Source organism: Vitis vinifera, chromosome 19 (assembly GCF_030704535.1).
Source record: "Vitis vinifera cultivar Pinot Noir 40024 chromosome 19, ASM3070453v1".
Classification (NCBI taxonomy): Eukaryota; Viridiplantae; Streptophyta; class Magnoliopsida; order Vitales; family Vitaceae; genus Vitis; species Vitis vinifera.
In genome coordinates this window covers 24,818,194-24,825,786 of record NC_081823.1, presented here as the reverse complement: position 1 = coordinate 24,825,786, position 7,593 = coordinate 24,818,194, and the positions used below count along the sequence as shown (strand labels likewise).

Below are 7,593 nucleotides of genomic sequence, written 5' to 3'. Positions count from 1 at the left end.
AATAAAACAAATAAGGTGCAAATAAAAAGAACTACCAAAACAAATGAAAACATAGGATTTTTGAATGTAAGATAATAAAAATGAAGTCATAGAAAATAAGAAGAAAAGTTAGGGATTTCGGACCTGAAAGACATTCTATATCAGTTCAATCTTCATGGATGCATGATATCAATTTGTGGGATATGAGAAATCTTTGGTTAGTCTTCACTTTTCCTTTCAGTAGCTTTCCTCTAAGTGTGAACAGATGCAAATTGTTTAGTGTTTGCAGGATTTTGAGAGAACATATCTTCTAGCAGGGATGTCAATTCAAGGTAGCCATGAATTCCAAGTTCTGTAAGAGAGGTGAGGGCATCTATCAAGTGCAATAATATTCCAAACACAAAACAACATTTAAGATTGAGAGTTGTCATATCAGACCTTAGTTTTTTCTCAAACTCTTAGAATGTAGAACTCCAAGTAAAATGATTAGTTTAGTGCACAACATTACAATTTGTCGAAAATCTGGAAAATATTTTCAAAGTTATTGATGTGAGCGTTTAAACAAACATATGAGGTGTCAATATAAAAAAACTTTTGCTCAACGACATGGATGCTATTATTTTAGGAATAGTGTGCTTGATGGCCCTCAACAATTTTTGGCCCTTACTTGTAAATAGAATAATAATGTCCTATTTTCATGTAATTTAGTTCTTTATTCTATTATCTACAAGACATTTTAGCCCATGTTAATAGATGACTGGAATATTGCATGGGTGTAAAAAAAATAGTTGGCACCTATCTTGTGGAAACCAAAAATTTATGAACCTCAAGATCACTTGAGACACTAGTTATCCTAGGGAATTCCCTTTTAATCATCTTGACAAATAAGGTGCACTGGTAATAGTATAGGAATAGTGATAGGAAAAACACAAAAATCTAAAATTTGACCTTGGAATAGGGTCTTCATATGTGGCCACCCTTCCTTCAATATATTCTAATATATTGAGAATGTTGCATTAGTTCCTTTTAACTTCGTCATGGTGTGAGTGGTTCTAGGTGTTGCTTGGGAGGTAGAAGCAAATCAATGATAAAGGATTTCAAGTGCTTAAAATATTTCATTGGGCTTCTCTATAATAAAAGTATGCTCTATGATCACAAGTTGGGCCTCCTCGCCTGAAATGCCTGCACGCAATAACAATTTCAATAGTGAGAAAGACATGACCTAGTGTTTGTATTGTTGTAGGCATGTAGATAGGTGACACAAGTTTACCTTTTCAATTTGTGAGCTAGTTCTACTAGGAATACCTTATCTTGGTCTCCCCAAATTATTAAGATAGGCTGCATAACAAGTAAAGGCAAATTGTAACATAACAAAGATGATATAAGTAGAATTAATGGATTGTAAATTGGATGAATCTGAATTCAACCTGTGGGATCTTGGGTGGCTCTGAAAGTTTCCAATCTTTAGGAATATCTTGGATCAAATCTTTCTTCTCTTCTACAAACTCTATGCACATTACTTGTTAGTCTTATTTTTGTATTAGCAAACGGATATATCAAATAACTACTAATGATAATAAGAATAAACTTGAATTTTAATCACTCAACTATGATCAAATTTTGTGAATAGTTAAAAATGACATTTTGAAATTATTCTAAAAAGAAAAAACCCCCCAAAGAAAATGTGATATCCAAACATCTTACTTGAATGAAATTATTGAGCAAGCAAGAAAATATAATATCTAAAGAAAATGAACTTAAATAATTTCAAATGGATATTGAATAAAAATGAAGTCATTAGAAAATGAGAAGGGAGGATTTCATACTTGAAATGGTTCTCCTTACTGATGAAACCTTCACCAAGTGTGGCCCTCTGTATTCTTGGGCAAGTATTCACCTGTTTCCTTTTGGTATCTTGCAAGTAGGTGCATATAATGAAAGATTTTCCATGTGGAACACATCTCTTCCAAGGTGATGTCAATTCAATGCAGTCACCAATAGGTAGGTCTATAAGTGAGTTCAAGTTGCCTTTCCAGTGCAGTAATGTTGCAAAACAAGAGTAGTGTTCAATTTGAGTTTGGATCATATCATCTGTGCACCCAATAGATAGACTTCAATGAAGAAGTAGAGACAAAACATTAACTAACATAGCACCTCAGCTGAATAAGAGATGTGAGGTTGTCTATCTAATTTGATGAAGCTGCTAAACTAAACTAGAACATTTAGGTTATGTTTGGTTTCCAAAAAGTATTGAGAAAATAATGTTAAGGAAAATGATTTTCTCAAGTTTAATTGTCCTATGGAAAATACCAAAGAAAATCAAATATAATTAAGATTAATTACAAATTTATACATTTTCAAATTATTTAATCTTTAAATCAAAGAGTTAAAAAAAGTGAAATGAGTTTAAAGTATAATAGAAAAATAATTTATTGACTTCCACTTTTTTTTTTCCTTCCACTTTTTCTCTTTATTTTTTCCCTCAAATTTTCAAGAAACCAAACAAAGCCTTGATGATTTTTTTTAAGAATATTTGGAATGGTAACATGATAAACCCAACCCCATACTCTTTATCTAACAAAAGCTGCTAAACTGCAACATAGATGAAGTACTGAATTCATTAACACCATTTTCTATTTTGCATTTGTTTGACAATTATTTCTCTAATAAAAAAGTTATATTAATGGCTAAATTTAAACTACTTTTTGTATCAGGCGTCTAGTAAATACAAATTTTTGGACCATGTGAAATCTTCAAGCCAATCCAAAGTTCTCTCCTTTCGGGATCCTTTGGGCATTAGGCAATGGTAAGCTTCTTAGGAACGGTGGACTCTACTAGTAATATTAGAGCTCAGTATTTCCTCAAACTCTTAGAATGCAAAACACTTACAGTAAAATAATTTGAAGATGTAAAAATTTTCAAACTCAACTGAAGTAAGCATTTAATCAAACAAGTAAGGTGCAAATACAAAGAACTGCCAAAACAAATGAAAACAGAGCATTTTAAAAGTAAGATATGAAAATGAAGTCATAGAAAATGAGAAGAAAAGTTAGGGATTTCGGACCTGAAAGGCATTGTGTATCAGTTCAATCTTCATGGATGTATGATATCAATTTGTGGCATATGAGCAATCTTGGGTTAGTCTTCACCTTTGCTTTCGGCATCTTTCCTCTTAAGTGTGAACAGATGCAGATTGTTAAGTGTCTGCAGGTTTTTGAGGGTATGTAAGTGATGTCGATTCAGGGCAGCCACGATTTCAAAGCTCTGTAAGTGAGGTGAGGGTATGTATCAAGTGTAGTAACGTTCCAAACACAAAACAACGTTTAAGATTGAGAGTTATCATATCAGACCTCAGTATTTCCTCAAACTCTTAGAATGTACAACTCCAAGTAAAATGATTAGTTTAGTGCACAGCATCAGAAAACGCAGTAAAGCTGGAAAAAATTTTCAAAATTATTAATGTGAGCATTTTGATTCTTAAATAATAAAAATGGGAAGAAAGGTTAGGGATTTCGGACCTTATATCTCATAGGAAAATCCTTTTCGAAATAAATACGTGGGAGATGATCAATCTTGGCCCGGTCTTCACCTGTTTCCTTGTTGTATCTTTCCTCTAGGTGTGGATAATCACAGAAATAAAATGTCTGCAGTTTTTCAAGGGAATAGATCTCTTCTGGCAGTGATGTCAATTCCGAGCAGTTGTAAATAATAAGTTCCGTAAGTGAGGAAAGGCTGCCCATCCAGTGTAGTAATGTTGCCAAACCAGAGCACTTGACAATGTAGAGGGTTTCGAGAGTGGAAACATATTGAAGCGGCTCCTCTGGGAGAGATATCATACCATCAATCTCCCATATACCCAGAGACTTCAATGAAGAAGAAGCAGAGACAAACATTAACTGCCTCAGTACCTCTGCACTGACTCCACGCAGGCTTAGTTCCTCAAGACGAGGTAATGAAGCCACATTGAAGGATGCCAAGTTAGGGCATTTTATGATCTTTAATTTAGAAAGACAATGGGATGAGGGCAGTTCCAAGGATTGCAAGTTAGGACACTCACGGATCTGTAACGTTACCAAGCCAGAAACATGTTGAAGTAGCTCCTTTGGGAGAGATATCATATCATCTATGCTTCCAATAGACAGAGACCTCAACGAAGAGACAAACATTATCTGCCGTATCACATCATATCTAACTGTAAACAGAGATAGTGTCTCAAGAGAAGGTAATGGAGCCACTTTGAAGGATGCCAAGTTAGGGCACTTTCTGATATCTAATTGAGAAAGACAAAGAGATGACGGCAGTTCCATGGATGTCAAGTTTGGGCAATCATCAATTGTTAATCGAGAAAGAGAAGGAGATGAATGCAGTTCCAAGGATAAGAAGCCAGGGCAATCGATGATCTTTAATTGAGAAAGACAAGGAGATGAATGCAGTTCCAAGGATGCCAAGTTATGGCAATTTCTGATCTCTAATTGAGAAAGATGAGAAAATGTAGGAACTTCCTCTGCTAGTAAGTCCATCCTCCACAATTCCTTCAACTTTGGCATGTTAAAGAGTCCGAGCGATTCAAGAGATGGGAAGAGTGGCGTTGCTGATGAATCCTCATTCAACTCCACCACTTCTTTCATGTTTTGAAGCTTCAAAGACTTGAGAGAAGGGAGTTGAGAAAAGGGTGGCAGAATTTTGCATCTTGAACATCTCGAAATTTCAATTTTAATTAGGCAGGGAAGCAGGGAACCCAACCCATCATTCATCATCCAACTTGGAAACTCCGTACCTCCATAACCTTCTATAAAGATATCCTTTAGGTGTGGGTGTGGTTGAAGGCCTTCCATCATTGACTTATCACCCTCATCCCCCCCATCTTGGCCCGACCGTTTCCATTCCAATCTCAAGGACTGAAGATATTGTTTTCGTTCCAAAATTTCTCCCTTGGATACCAGTTCAATATCCCTCACGTTTTGAAGATTTCGTATGCATAACCCTCCTCTTAGATGGTTCAGGCTTTTCAACTCACTCAAGCTACCAATTTTGTGATTCCTTAACCACCCTGTCTCATTCCCAACAACAAACAATGGTAGACTTTGAAGTAAAGTCAACTTTTCTATTCCACGTGGCATATGAGTCAAGGCAATACATACATCATTCTCCAAGTGTTTAAGATTGATCAATTCCCCTAAATTTTTTGGAAATCTTTTCAAATTACTACACCCTTCAAGTTTGAGTGTTTGCAAATTCTATAACTTTGTAATAGCATTTGGAAGTACCTTGAAATCGTTGAAGGAAAGATCAAGATACCTTAAATGACTCAATTTGCCTAAATACTTTGGCACTTTCTTTACATGAAAAGCATCTAAGCTCAACACACGTAAACATGTAAAACTTGAAATAAATGAATTCACAATTTTACTATCAGATTCAAAATTATATTCCCATGGTAAAAAGGTCCTTATGGCTTTTCCCTTTGGAGCTTTTATCATAGGATTTACCTCTTCAAACAATGATACATGATGAGCTTCTTCTGGAATGTAATTTACATCACTTCTTAAAACAAGGATCTCAGATCCTACAATTGATTATGCAAGATCATGTATAAGGTCATGCATTTTACAACTTAATGTATTAGTAAAAGGATTCTTTCCCGCCTTCTCCAACAATGACCTTGACAATAATTCCTCAAAATATTGATTTCCTATATCCTCTAATTGCTCATTCCCATTTGCAGATTGAATGTAACCTTGTGCGATCCATAATTGTACCAACAACTTTTTCTCAATTTTATAGTCTTTTGGAAATAAAGCACAATATGTAAAACATTGTTTCAAATGTGTTGGCAAATTATCATAACTTAGTTTCAACACCCGTAGAACATTCTCATTTTCATCTCCAAGTGATAACAAATTTTTAATATTGTTTCTAATAGACAACCACAATCCCAGTTCTCTTTTAGAATGCAATATCATTGCTAAAGTCTTAATAATGAGAGGAACTCCCTTGCACATTTTTGCAATTTCTTCTCCAATTTCTACAATTTCTGGCTTCAAAATCTCCTGTTCTGTAAATGCAAATTTTGAAAATAAAGCCCAAGACTCCTTTTCTCCTAGACCTTTCAAACTAACGGGAGACTTATCTTCCATAATGGATGCAACATTAAGTTTTCGGGTGGTTACTATAATTTTACTACCTCTAGCACCAACCATCAACAATTTTTTCACTTCATACCATTTTCCAGGATTTTCGTTCCAAACATCATCAAGTACTAACAAGTACTTCTTTTGACTTATTTTTTCGTGAAGCTTGTCTTTCAAACCATCCAAGGTCAGACTCTCCACATCCTGAACTCCCATAGATTTTAAAATCTTTTTGACCCACAGTTTGACGTCAAGACCATCACCAGAATCATCAGAAATGCAAACCCATGTCTTATGCTCAAAATGTTTTACTCTTTCGTCATTGTATACCAATTGAGTGAGGGTGGTCTTACCCAATCCCCCAAAGCCAACAATGGCAACAACGGAAAGAATTTCTTCATTGTTAGATGACAGCTTCCTTATTATCTCCTCTTTGTTTTCTTCTCTTCCTACAATTTCAGACGGCAACAAGAATGAGTGGGTTTCTCTCCCACTATTCTCTTCCCGTGTGTGTAGTACTATGTCCCGTGGAATGAGATTTAACATGGGGATGTCGTTTGCAACATCATCTAGCCTTTCTTTGATATCCTCGAGTCTATGACTCATCTTAAAACGAAAAGCAACTTGATTTTCAGATGAGAAGAAGTCACTGACCTGCCTTGCCAATCCTCCTCGCTGAAGATAATGGGTTGCATAGTCATCCAGCAAGTCATCTGCGTCATAAACAACACCTCTGAACCTCCGGACCCAATCTTTGACTGCACGATTGCTCTGCTGCTGCTGCTTCTCCTCGGCATCCAAAAGCACAGCCTTGATGGTGCCCAGTTTCCCATTGAGCTTGGTCATCTCCTTTGGAATACCATACATGGATCCAATTTCTTGAAACGCCTTGGACCCCAACTTGGTCAAAATGTGCTCCACAACACCGAATGGAATTTGGCCAGCCATTTTGGAACAACTCAAAGTTGCAGAAAGCCAAGAAAATACAGCACGTACAAGATGAGAAGCTGAGGGAATTGTGAGAGAATAGGGAACAAAGTAAGAGATATCTTTATCGGGGTGGATGAGATGGGCCAAGTCACGTGGGTACTGGCTGATATCATGGATTCGGTGGACAAGTCAACAAGCTGCAATTAAAGGTACTGAAGGCCGTCAATATAAAATTGATGTACCATTTATGCTCATTCAGTTCCTTTTGGATGGACATGAGGCTGATTATTCAAACGTACGAATCCGAAATTTGGAAAAATGGTAAGGTTATGTTTGGTGATCGGGAAAGAAAAAAAATGAAAAGGATGATAATTTTCTCATATTTGGTTTTATTATAAATTTTTAAAAATAATTAAATATAATTAAAATTAGTTAAAATTTTATACAATTTAAAATTATTTAATCTTTATATAATAGAAGAAATTAAGTGAAATGAATTTGAAAAAACATATAAAAATAAGTTATTAATTTTAAATCTTTTTTTATTTTCCTT

The 7,593-nt window shown here is 35.3% G+C and overlaps 1 long non-coding RNA gene and 1 pseudogene across 1 annotated transcript; both read right to left on the bottom strand.

Moving 5' to 3' along the window:
- Window positions 1-766: 766 nt before the first annotated feature.
- Window positions 767-3,397, bottom strand: LOC132253466 (uncharacterized). Its single transcript, XR_009465320.1, has 5 exons — window positions 3,044-3,397; window positions 1,806-2,070; window positions 1,407-1,486; window positions 1,250-1,317; window positions 767-1,161 (listed from the first exon to the last, which is right to left on the bottom strand). It is a non-coding gene; the product is annotated as an uncharacterized LOC132253466 (long non-coding RNA).
- An 85-nt stretch (window positions 3,398-3,482) lies between these two features.
- On the bottom strand, window positions 3,483-7,154 carry LOC100263303 (putative disease resistance protein RGA4; annotated as a pseudogene).
- Between the last annotated feature and the right edge of the window lie 439 nt (window positions 7,155-7,593).